Source organism: Haliotis rubra, unplaced genomic scaffold, assembly GCF_003918875.1.
Source record: "Haliotis rubra isolate DU_JTF1 unplaced genomic scaffold, ASM391887v1 Scf465, whole genome shotgun sequence".
Classification (NCBI taxonomy): domain Eukaryota; kingdom Metazoa; phylum Mollusca; class Gastropoda; order Lepetellida; family Haliotidae; genus Haliotis; species Haliotis rubra.
Window position 1 is genome coordinate 350467 of NW_025767152.1, and position 13895 is coordinate 364361.

A 13895-nucleotide genomic window follows, 5' to 3' on the forward strand; every position below is an offset into this window, starting at 1 on the left:
ACAACAAAAGTGAATACAATTTGTTTTGGATTTTGAAAACTTAAAGCCATTTTCAATGGCCCATTTTTGGATTTTGTTAAGGCAGAGTTGTAGCTGCCTTTCTATTGCGTGCATGTTCTTACCACGACAGGGGCGGTGGGGTAGCCTAGTGGTTAAAGCGTTGGCTCGTCACGCCGAAGGCCCGGGTTCGATTCCCCACATGGGCACAATGTGTTAAGCCCATTTCTGGTGTCCCCCGCCGTGATATTGCTGGAATATTGCTAAAAGCGGCGTAAAACTAAACTTAGTCAGTCAGTCTTACCACGACATGAAATATTGAAATCGTCCACGAAAAGGGACCCATCAACACAACTGTTCAAGACGTTAGTGAGGCTGTTTTTGATGCTAAAAAGGGTGACAGACAGGATGCTGCCTTGAGGGACGCCCTGATCTTGGTGGGAATAATCAGACAATGTGGAACCTACCCGTACTTGAAATTGTCTGTTGTTTAAAAACTGAGATATGAACTGAGGTAATCTGCCCCTCAATCCAAATTCCTGTAAATCGTTTAAGATACCATGTTTCCAAGTTGTATCGTATGCTTTTTCTAAATCGAACTATAATACTGGAGAGGCAACAATGATAGCAATCATAGCAAGACGAATAAGGAAAAGATGATTCACGGATATTCCAAAGTCAACATCACATAAGGGAATAACTCAGTTTTACCAACCCTTTGTTATAGAGAGGTTCCTCGCAAATGAATTCCGTTAAGGAAGTGCGTTGACATAGTCTGCCAAACAGACCCGAAACAAGTACATCCAATGCAACCCGCACGAGTATTACCTATTTGGCAAGCCTAAATTACTACAGTTTCACTACAATGTCTCTGGCTTCCTTTTCATTTCCTATTTCCTTAAGAAAATTTATATTAGTCTGAAAGGATCGTCGGAGGAGGTATTGGAACTTGGGTCATCATCAATTTTAACCGAATGTTTAACCATAAGACAGTTGTGTGAAAGGTTTTGGTCCGATTATTAAGCTGGATTTGTCAGGAGCCAGGGTCTACCAAAGTGGAATTCGACTCCTAGACCTGCATCATTTTGGTCTTTAATCCTACATACAGCTGACACACTGCAATATGACTCAAACTGTCGTTCAAACTCACATACTGACACAGACGTCTCAGCGTCTTACGGTACAGCAACAAATGAGCAATGCCTTCCACAGCTTAATAACGTCAGTTAATATCATAACACATAACGAAGAAAAAATATTATTAGCCAAGCAATACTTTACGCTGAATTAGATTTTTGCTGGACGTGTTTCCCAGGAAATTAGAACTTTGGAACAGTGGAGTTATTTCATACTGGCCTTTGCAATACGGCGGGTGTTAATTGGAATGCGTTATTGTCTTGAGATATATGCTGGCTTGAAACTGTTACTGACAAACCACATACTCTACAAATAACGTTAGAAAATACGCTCATGATCTCAGTTGGACTTCAGCGAGATAGTGGAACATCCAGAATAAAATAGTTGAAATGAAAATCAGCAACGAATTTGGTTTTTTAATGGATACAGATGTGAGGGAGGGAGTGTTTGTCTGATGTGTACGTTCGTGCATATGTGAGACAGCAGTCTGACTAATGAAAATACGCTCATGATCTCAGTTGGACGTCAGCGAGATAGTGGAACATCCAGAATAAAATAGTTGAAATGAAAATCAGCAACGAATTTGGGTGTTTTAATGGATACAGATGTGAGGGAGTGAGTGTTTGTCTGATGTGTACGTTCGTGCATATGTGAGACAGCAGTCTGACTAATGCCGCTCTATCCACGTACCACAGAAAAATGTGTATTGTGTGACAGGAGGAATTACTCTACATTTATGATTCAATTACATAAGTCATGACTGTTAATTCATTTAAAGTAACCCGCAGCAGAAATGTTATGAACCAATGGTTTTATACTGGCATTTAAAAAAATTACTGACAATATTAATAATTGAACCTGACCACTCACCGGTTCTGAACACACATTCTGCTGGAATAACGTTGGTAATGTCTTAGGCAAAGCACATTGTCACACGAATTCATGACCTTTTCTGATCACTTGGAAATGTTACGAACTACCGTGAAATCGGTATGATGAACTATCTGATTTGAAATTGCTTCAAAACCCGTTCATGACATCCATGATAAGGTAAATCACCCTTTCACTGTGTTGTAATGACAAAGTTTACAAGATATTTACTGAAGTGTAAATATTTGCAGGGGTGGCGATGCAGTCGCCTGGGGGAATCCCTTGGGGTAAGTTTGTTCTCTAATCACATGGTCACAGAATGACGGGCAAATGTGACATTTCAAGCATTTAACGACCAGTCAAGTTGTGTTGTCCCTTTCGGTAAACTCTAACAAATTGTAGACATTGTTAAAACCACTTCACGCTAGCCGCAAGTATTATGTCACATATGTTAGCTTTCTCTGATAGGTACATAAGGCTGTTGGACAGTTAAGGCAGTTGGGGAGAGATATGCGATTGTGTTAGATTGTATCATTGGTAGACTTTCTCTGATGCATACAAAATAGGTATTCAGTGTTACACCAGTAGACTTTCTCCGATAGATACACGAGTGAGTGAGTTTAGTTTTACGCCGCACTCAGCAATATTCCAGGTATATGGTGGCGGTCTGTAAATAATCGAATCTGGACCAGACAATCCAGTGAGCAACAGCATGAGCATCGATTTGCGCAATTGGGAACCGATGACATGTGTCAACCAAGTCAGCGATCCCGATCCCGTTAATCGTCTCTTACGACAAGCATGGGTTGCTGAAGATCAGTTCTAACCTAGACCTTCTTGAGTCCGATAGATACAGACATGTCTTACAGTGCTATACTGGTAGAATTTCCCCGACACATACATGATGCTCTGATTATCCCACTGACAGGCTTTATCTAAATACACAACGTGTTATAACAGTTCGGATGGCATACGCCAATATTGCATTTAATCTCATATCATTAGACTGACTGAGTTTGGTTTTATGCCACTTTTAGCAATATTCCAGCAACATCACGGCGGGGGACACCAGAAATGGGCTTCACACATTGCACCCATGTGGGGATTTTAACCCGGGTCTTCAGCGTGACGAGCCAACGCTTTAACAATAAGGCTACCCCACCGCCCCTCATATCATTAGAGGTTATCAAGAAACAGACATCGACGCACTCACTCATGCAGATAACCAGGACCCTGTTCCCCAAAACCAAATGTCATCATTTAAACTTTTTAAGTCTTAAATTAAAGTCCCCCACTTAACCAAACTCTTATAGGCTTCAGTATCCTGGAGATGTTCAAACGTCCCATATCAATGCACTGTAAATAGTAACGATCAACAGAGATTTCTTAAAGAACAGTATCTATCACTGACAGGAGGTCGCAGTGCCTATTTGGCAAGCCTAAATTACTGCAGTTTCTCTAGAAAGTCTCTGGCTTCCTTTTCATTTCCTATTTCCTTATGAACATTTACGAGCTTTTCTCTGAAAAATATGTCCATTTCAGGGACTAAACATTAGTCTGAAAGGATCGGAGGAGGAGGTTTTGGAATTTGGGTCATCATCAATTCTAGCCGAATGTTAAACCATAAGACAGTTATGTGAAAGGTTTTAGTCCGATTATTAAGCTGGATTTGTCAGGACCAAGGGTCTACCAAAGTGGAATTCGACTCCTAGACCTGCATCATTTTGGTCTTTAATCCTACATACAGCTGACACACTGCAATATGACTACTGTCCAAACTGTCGTTCAAACTCACATACTGACACAGACGTCTCAACGTCTTACGGTACACCAACAAATAAGCAATACCTTCCACAGCTTAATAACGTCAGTAAATATCATAACACATAACGAAGAAAAAACATTAATCGTCAAGCAAAAGTTTAAACTGAATTAGATTTTGACTGGACGTATTTCCCAGGAAATTAGAACTTTGAATCAATGGAGTTATTTCATACTGGCCTTTGCAATACGGCGGGTGTTCATTGGAATGCGTTATTGTCTTGAGATATATACTGGCTTGGAACTGTTACTGACAAACCACATACTCTACAAATAACGTTAGAAAATACGCTCATGATTTCAGTTGGACGTCAGCGAGATAGTGGAACATCCAGAATAAAATAGTTGAAATGAAAATCAGCAACGAATTTGGGTTTTTTTTAATGGATACAGATGTGAGGGAGTGAGTGTTTGTCTGATGTGTACGTTCGTGCATATGTGAGACAGCAGTCTGACTAATGCCGCTCTATCCACGTACCACAGAAAAATGTGTATTGCGTGACAAAATTGGCTGCCCCGAATATATATACCACAAATGATTGTAATTGTGTCTTGGTGCCCTTTCAATTTTAATTAAATATCGATAACAAACATACTTTAAATGCAATACGGTATTGTTAAAGGTTATTTTGTATTTACAGACACGGTAGTTGCCCTCCAGTGTTGTCGCTGCATAGCGGACAACTGCCCCTCAGAGAACTACAAATCCACAAAGAAGGTGTGTCAACCCAACCAGTGCTGCAAGGTAACACCTCATCATCATCATCATCATCATCATCGACACATATTTCCACTTGTCAGAGGGGTACACAACCTACATGATCTTGACCACCAGTTTGTGGAAACCGCCGTGGCTTAGTGTTTCGATCACTTACTTTGTCATCACTTACTCAGGGGTTGAAAAATCCCATCGCCCGACGCCCGGGACAAGTCAGTTTTCCTTTCGGGCAATCAAATAATGGTATCTTACTTGTCCGTGGGCTACTAGATAATTTCAATTTATGGTTTCAAACTGCAAATAAACTTTGATTTAATTTCATATCTGCTCAAAATGTAGCTATTAAATTTCGCAATGATAATAAAGTAGAGTTATCTTTCTTTGCTATTTATCATTTTTCAATAAATAGTCCAGTCAACATTAACATCAAATACCATGTTGATTTCTTCTTTCATAATTACACCATCATGATTATTTCATAAAATCAGGGCAAGTGGAAACTTAGTCAGGGCAAGTGACTTTTTAAAATATTTTTGAACCCCTGATTTACTTCATCAGGTACTTCGATTGTTGGTTCAATTGGATTGTTGGGACTAAACCTCCAAGAGTACTAGAATATGTGGCTAATCTGAGAACGTCTAACCCCAAATATACCATATATGTTTCATCATCAACGCCGTCAACATCTAATGGGATGATGGTCTTACCAACTATTAAATGGGTAACCCTGCCGTTTTGGGTCCAACAAATAGCTCTTCAGAGCTGCGACCCGTATGGATGATTACATGGGCATATCACGGGATCGAGTTGTCAGGCTCGCTGACTTGTTTGACACATGTCATCGTATCCCAATTGCGTAGACTTATGTCTATGTTATTCATCACTGGATCATCAAGGCCAGACTAGATTATTTACAGACGACTGCCATGTATAGCTGGAATATTGCTGAGTTCTACAAACAGACAAATAAACAAAACATGTGAATGGTTTATTCACGACAAACGTGGACAAGTAGTAACAAAGAATTGAATGAACAAATGACTGACCAAGGGCATAAAAAACACGAAATAGGTCGGGTATGTTTTTATCAAAGTTCAAGAATTTACAAGGGTCATTATTGGAATCCTTAAAAAATTACCTAGAGTGTTCATTAACAGGATCCTCATCTCTACCGTGGTATATGTGCTATTAAATATCATCTGCATTATGGAACTAAGCTTGATTTATATTAAAAAACATTTGATATAGAGTGTCGTATTGTAAGAATAAGGACATTTGTTATGGATATACAACTTCTTTATTCTGTATAAGCAACGTTTCCACATAGATTCTGATGTCGTTACTTGCTTGACAACGACATTAGAATCTATGTCGAAACATCGCCTATACAGAATAAGGAAGTTGTATATCCATAAAAATTGTCCTCATTCTTCATCTCCTCAACTCCTAGAATGCCAATCAAAGATGGCATATTTTAGTATTCAGAAATCTTACTCTACGGTGCTTATTTATAAATGAAAGGATGACTTTGATTTTGACAGAAAATCGGTAAGAAATATTGATTATCCTGGTGCCAGAATAAACAAATTAAATAACGGAAGTTAAAGTCGGTTAGAAATATTTATTCTTCCCAGGCTAGAGTAAACAATGAAACAGCTAAAACATCCTTTCTCTATTTTCATCGCTGCAGACTCCATCACTGTGACAGGTAACCCATCAAATGAATGTCATGATCGCTAGTCGGAATGGAGCATGGTGACCGTTAACATAGGAATTGTTATATTTTGGATCATGAGCTCTTGTCGATGCGCGTATATAACGATTTAACGTTTGGTTGACGTATATTTCCAAATAGATACCATAGAACGTGTTGTTGGGACACTCGTGACAAAAATGTAAATTTCGACTTATTTGTTACCTTACGGAATTATTTCATTGGTATTAGAAACAAGACAACCATACCACTACGATATCAATATACATGTAAATATATTGACAAGTAAATTATAAAGCACATATTTTTCCATTCGACTTATTACTTTCTTGTTTATCCCACGTGGAGCTGAGAAAAAAACATCAGGTGCCGACTGTTCCAGTGACTGGAATAACAAGACCTGCCATGGTGAAAGCGCGTTTGAACAGTTCAAGGGACAGGAAAATGTCAGCTGGAAGGGAAGTTGACATAAACGGATCAGGAGCTAATGCTGAAAACATCTAATGAAAAACATAAGCTGATTTCACACGTCACTCCCATTGTACCAGAGAGTGACAACTTTAGAAAAATACAAGGTTACAATACAATTATGTCATTTGCGATCACCAAAGCAAGAAATGCAACGAATCTGGCAACGTCATCGATGTTGACGGTTTCATGTTCGTTGACATCCTACCTAGCGTGGATACAATTACTTGCAATGGAAATTGGTGCCTTTTGAACTCTCGAACAAAGTTGCTTGACGACGATGGGAGTCAGATACTGGTATTTAGCTTACTTCAAATACCCCAACAGGAAAAGGACGTATGAGAGTAGACATGAAGGTGCCTTTTGATGTCTAAATTTGACGTAACTGTCTTTGTTGACCGTGATCAAAGTATCGGTTTGAAAGGCTTACTACACATATCCCTGCTACAAACTGGAGAACTTTTCAAGCTCAAATGGCTTGCTGTCAAGAACCAGTTTTCAAGAATGATTTATACTGTGAAGTTGTGGTCATTATCAATCATACTTTACAGCTAATGTTGGGATTCCCTGGTGCCGTAAAACCAGGACGTGTTGATGAATTTATTGTTGAATCTGGCCAGACCAGATTTCGCTAGTATTTATTGAGGTTAGATATAATGCAAATTGGACTGCCCCAGACATCGGATTCCTTTGTTAGGTAGGTATCAATTGAGTCCTGCCTGGAGTGCCCTTTTATAAAGGCAGATATAGATTGGTGTACGTCAATTCAGGTAAATAACTGGAGTTGCTGTCATGAACCAATTTTCTGGAATCAATTTGTGTGCTGGCGATTTTTAGCCTGACTCTGAGGGTGTGGGTTCGAATCCGACATGGGACTCAACACAAAAATGTACTAGAATTTGTACTTTACTAAGAAAGTGTAATCCCAAATATAACATATGTTGCAGATATAGATTGGAGTACGTCAGTTCATGTAAATAGTTGGACTGCAGCTGGACTTCGTGAAGTCCGATTTGATCTTCATCAACCCATGCCTGTCGTGAGAGTCCAGCTTAATTGGTTGTTGCATGTCATGGTATCCCAATTGCGTAGATATATGCTCATGATATTGATCACTAGAGTGCTTGATCTAGACTCAATTATTTAAGTATCTTTAAAACTTGAACGTTGTCGAGTTACGAGTCACGCATTGGAATGCCTCTAGTCAGGAATCCTTTAAGAAGGATTTTACAACAGATAAAAGCAAAATTTAACGAATATAATCTTCACCCTAATGCTTTGATTTCGAAGTTTTGATGATAATGAAAAAACGGTATGTATTAATACCTTCTGGGAAATTAATTGGATTTGCAGAATTTATGAAATTGACGTCAAGAACTGAAAATGCTATTTCAATCATGCATCGTTTATCAAGGCAACCACACAACTAGAGGTATAGATGCAATGTGTAAATACGTTGTCTCTTAAATACACATAAATACATACGTTACGCCTACGTTACTTTCGGATAAAGCTACATTTCATCCACAAAAAACACTCCTAACATTTAACATCAAGATCTTACTTTCTCAAACGACCTTTAAGCACAAACGAAATGTAATCCCATGGACAATCTGACCTTCACACGTAGTTCCCACTGCGTCTATTCGTAGATCGATTTGACAGCGGACATTTTAAACATGGTCGGCGTACGCAAGCGACGTCTGGAATTACAAAACGGGAGAACGTGAGATAGTAACTGCAGTCGTACAAACCCCAGAGAGTCACCGACTCACCATAATGTCATGTGACATTTGACTCCCTCTACACTAATCAGGGGATCTGAGATGTGTTCCTTTTCTGAGAAAAGTGACAAAATGCCTTCAGTGTATAACAGTAACGGTGCTAGATGTCTACTCGTACTGTGTGATCAGCCATCTGACGCGTAAAGCTTGATGTGGGCGTACTGACGTCCTTGTGTTTTACCTGGTGTCGTCGCAGTATCACAGAGATTACATGTGTGAAGTGGTCGGAATTGTACCATGGTTTCTAATTTCTCGCCTCATTTAATTGCAAATCGGTAATACTTGAAATATATATATAATTGTTATTGATAGCAGGGCAGGACATGCCCAACCTTCTCTGATCACCTGGTGTCATCAGTTTCCACTGATCGCTTCATACTGTTTTCACCCACATGTTCCTTTCTACGCCCCACAGAATCTTATTGCATGGATATTGGAGAATGGATTTATTACAGCTGAAACAATTCGGGCAGTGTAACGTCTCAGCATAAGCAATAACTGGCCGAATAGAACAATGGAACGATTTGATATTATCAATATCACCAGTAATCAGCCAATGAAAACAATCGAATCTGTGCAAATTAACAATATAACCAATAATCAACCAAACAAAAACGATATAAGAATTAGATACATTCGGTTCCCCAACATTTCATGGGATACTGATCAGTATGAGACACTTGCAATGTATTGGTTCAATCACTGCAAATGTCATGAACATGTCACCAAATACAAATACAGTCCAGTGGTCTGTGTTGATCTACTCTCCTTCCTGCTAGGTCGGATTCCCCGGGGATTAAATCAATATGTTGGTACCACCACCACGTATAAATATGAATCTGTCTGGCATAGAAACACTGACTTTGAATCATTTTGACGCAAGCAGTCCAGATTGTTCGAGCCATTGAATATTACCTGTACTTATATCTTCCTGAAGTACATAGAACCGTCGACGCTCAGAAAAGTATGTTTCTTCTTCTGAGTCGGAATCGTACATTGCTTTCAGCGGCGATTTTTATGACTTTAGAAAAGGTTTTGATGCTCAATTCAATGTTTTCCAAAAACTAATGTTTAAGCATTGTTTAAAATATATGTCGGTCCTGAAACCAAATGAAAAAACATCGGAACAAATCAAGACCAACATATTTGAAACTGGAATCATCATCTTTATAGTCAAGATGTTGGTTTAAAGTATTCGCGAACCAGACGTCTTCATTCGGAAAGAACATAGTCTACAGAACTGAAGTCTGCCCAGCACTGCTACCAGCGCGCAGTCATGCAAGGAGTAACCAGTGAGAGGTGGCTGCTGGGCACAATAAAGATGAAGCGAAATGCCCAGCTAATCACCACAGATCATATCAATATTGCCATTACCGACTTAGGGAATTTTTTTATTTATTCCCCAGATAGATTCAATGAAGTTATGGGACCTCCTTAGAATCGAATTGTGGTATGATAAATGTGCAATGCGTGATAAGAGCCAAATTGAACAGCTTACAAGCCCTGGCGAAGCACAATACGAATTGGTCAGTGTAAATATTTGCATTGGTAGGCTTAGTGGAAGCGATGTGATGCATACAAGGCCTTATCTTGGACATTAATGTCACTGTTTGCATTCATCAGGATCTTTAATTTGTTTGAGTAATGTATTTATAGTTGTTATTGACACTAGGGCGGGACATCCCGTGTCATTAGTTATGTCCAGTTATGATCAATATAACCAATAATCAACCAAAAGAACCGATCTGTAAACTAACAATAATACATTCGGTTCCCCATCATTGCATTGGATACTGATCAGTATGAGTCACTTGCAATGTGTTTGTTTATTTCATGCAAATGTCATCCAATACAGTCAAAGCGGGAGGCGAAACAACTGGTCTGTGTGTTGATCTACTCTCCTTCACACTAGGTCGGATCCCCCGGGAAGTAAATCAGTATGTCGGTATCACCACTACGTATGGATATGAATCTGTCTGGCATAAAAACACTCCAACAGAAGCAAATACTGCGTTTGAATCCTTTTACACATACATTCCAGATTGTTCAAGACATTGGGTAATTCCTATACTTAATTTAAATGTAAGAGCCGTCCACGCTCAGAAAGTATGTTTCTTCTCCTGAGACCGTCGGAATTGTACGTTGCTTATAGCGGAGATGTTTTATGACTTCGGAAAAGGTTTAGACGACTATTTCATTGTATTTCCAAAGCATGATGTCTGAACGTTGTTGAAAATATATGTCGGTCCCGAAACCAAATGAAAACATCAGAGCAAATCAAAACCAACATATTTGAAATTGGAAATTGAAATTGGAATTACTTCATATCTGGTGCACGATATATTAGAACCCGACGTCTTCATTCTAAAAGACCATAGTCTATAGAACACAGAAATGAAGTCTGCCCAGCTCTGCTACCAGTATTCAAGTATTCAAGAACTGGAGGGGAGGTGGCTGCTGGGCACAATAAAGCTGAAGCAAGATGCCTAGCTAATCACAACAGAGCATATGAATATTGCCGATTCCGACTTTTCCAGATAGATTCATTGCGTTTGTGGGAATATAGGTTGAGCTCCTTAGAAACGAATTGTGGTATGGTATATGTACGATGCGTGATAAGGGCCAAATTGAACAGTTTATAATCACTGGCGAAGCACAATACGAATTGGGCGATGTAAATATTTGCATTGGTAGGTTTAGTGGAAGCGATGTGATGTATACAAGGCCTTAGCTTGGACATCAATGTCACTGTTTGCATTCATTTCGGAGTTTCACACTGAGCTTAAAGATCAGTATAACTAAAGCTGTATCACCGTTCTGTCCTCAAACAGAATAGTACTACAATGGCGTTGAGAGTTTTGAGAGTCTGGATAGGTTTATCAGATTCAATATCTCTTAGGGTAGCAAAGACTGTAAGAGTTGTTGTAAAGGCGAACGTAAGGGTTGTTAGGAAAGCGAGGATGATTTGGATTGTTAAGATAGCGAACATTGTAACAGCGAGGATTGCAAGTGTTGTTAGGACAGCGAAGTTTGTTAGTGTTGTTATCAAATGATTGTCGTTTTTTATCCTGCATAGATTATTAGGAGTGTCCAAGTGGTAAATGAATGAAAAGGGTTTTTCATAATGGCAAAGACTTTCGGGATTGTTCTGACGGGAAAGATACTTTACTAGGTCAGGTTTCAGAATAGTATTGGAACGTTTACATTACTATTGATAACATAACAATCAAGTTCGAATGATTAAACTAAGTATACCTATCGGAATATGGAGAGACCATTTACCAACTATGCATTGGTGTTAGAATAACGCTTTGTCTCTGAATATATAAACTTTGACAGAAACAAATTAATAGTTCCTTTAACTTCAAAAGATGTGTGAGATTCAGAACCTGATTCCATAACGTTTCGGGCTTCAGCATTGCAGAAAGTGCATTACAGAGGGGAACGCCTGGCTCAGGGACTGTGAGACAGACTGCCGGAGTATCTCAACACATATTAATAAATAATATTTAAACAATTCCACCTTGACCTTATCAATGTAAAGTAAAATAATTTCTACTTGAGTCAATTTTACTATGGCCACGACAACATTCCTCAAATAAGGTTATGAAATTTGACCATATTATTCAGTATGGCAAAGGGTTATTTCTTGGAATGTTTACCTTCATGTCACGTCATGGTAATTATTATCCATACATACTGCGACCGTTAAACCAAATAATTATGACATGGTGTTAGACTAAGGCTTAGCCTTTGTCTAAAAATTATTTTGATAGAAACAAATAGTTCATTTTCAATTGAAAAGGACCTGCAGTGAGATGGGAGATTTAGAACGTTTCGGGCTTTAGCATTGCAGAAAGTGCATTGCAGAATGTAACATGTTGTTCAGGGACTGTGAGACAGACTGCCAGGGAATCTGAACTCATATTGATAAATAATACTTGAATAATTCTACCTTGAGGATATAAAATATTAATGATATCATTCAGCAAAGCAAATGATTATTTCTTGTAATATTTACGATTGGCGACCGTAATGTCAATTTATGGTAATTAATCTCGGATGACATAAAACTGTGAAACTCCCTAAAAGCACAATCAGCTTCATATCGAAGCACGCAGAAGCATGCATGTAGACTGATTACGATTACTGTTCAACTCTTTGGAGATATGTCGAAAAAAACATCCACTCACTCAATGTCCATGGTTGAAAGGAAACCATGTATATAAAGAGTCTGCTGGTCAAGTCATTACTTGTAATACACTGGAGTTGCGATATGGCTTACATGACAATTAACAATAGTTAAAATCCTGAGGGATCAGGGAAAGAGAGTTTCTTGGATACGTAACGATTGGGATTTTTTAGTTTTCTTCTCTAATGCAGTAATAGGACCAGAATTTCGTATCCTTGTGAGGAGGGTAGGTGTCATTATAGTCTGTACCATAAGCTCATGGAAAAAAGACGTCACTAGAGATGCTGGATATTCGGAGAAATAATGTAATGTGGGTAAGCTGACATGTTATACTCATCCTTTGAGGAAGAGAACACTATGTTTAAAAATAATTCCTACGTCATTACGATATGTACGAAACCAATTTCTGGTTTTCATCACAGTCATGTCACTGGAATACTTCAAAGTCATACTCACTCACAAATTCATCTCATGAAACAGAAAAGGATATTTCCTGCAGTCGTTAATGTGACGTAAGACGTGGATACGAGTGTGTCAGTGTGGCACATCCTAGTCATTCTGCTGGGAGCAAACCCGTGCATGTCAGTTTCATCACGGCGCGTCAATGTAAAGGGGAAGGAAAGTAAAAAACAATACAGATCGTAGACATTTGGAAATACTTCGGGTTCTTCATGAGTACTGCAAGCTGCTGAAACAATATGAAACATTCAGGGCAAACCTGATGACATATTTCTGACTTGCCCAAAGGACCCACTCTGCAATACAAATTCGGACGATTGAGCACCCCATGCCCTCTTTTTCATTCTCAAATAAGTTTCACGCCTGAATATTGTAATCCTGTTTGCATCTCTCACGAACTTTACTAACGTGACAATTTTTTCACCTTCAGTTTCCTTGAACTGTTGTCATTGTTACCTACCAATGGCTTGCGTGTTGTAATAATGTTTTTCTCTCTCATAGACTACACTGATGTCTAAACCATATCATCTTCAGCTATCTTGCATATTTTTACACTTTTAATATTACTACCGCCAGTGTCAAATAATATATCAACTACGGGCGGTCATTGGTATGCTTGCACCAACGTATTAAAGTAACTATGGCAAGCAATATGGAAATTCTTTAATAGTTACAGAAGATAAATATGAAAAGACAACTAGTTATAAACACAGGATTCTTTCATTTTACAACATC

The 13895-nt window shown here is 38.7% G+C and overlaps 1 protein-coding gene across 1 annotated transcript in view; it reads left to right on the forward strand.

Annotated features, from left to right (window-relative positions):
* Positions 1-13895, forward strand: part of LOC124290426 — a 79782-nt gene that overhangs the window by 57336 nt on the left and 8551 nt on the right. The window lies entirely within an intron of this gene.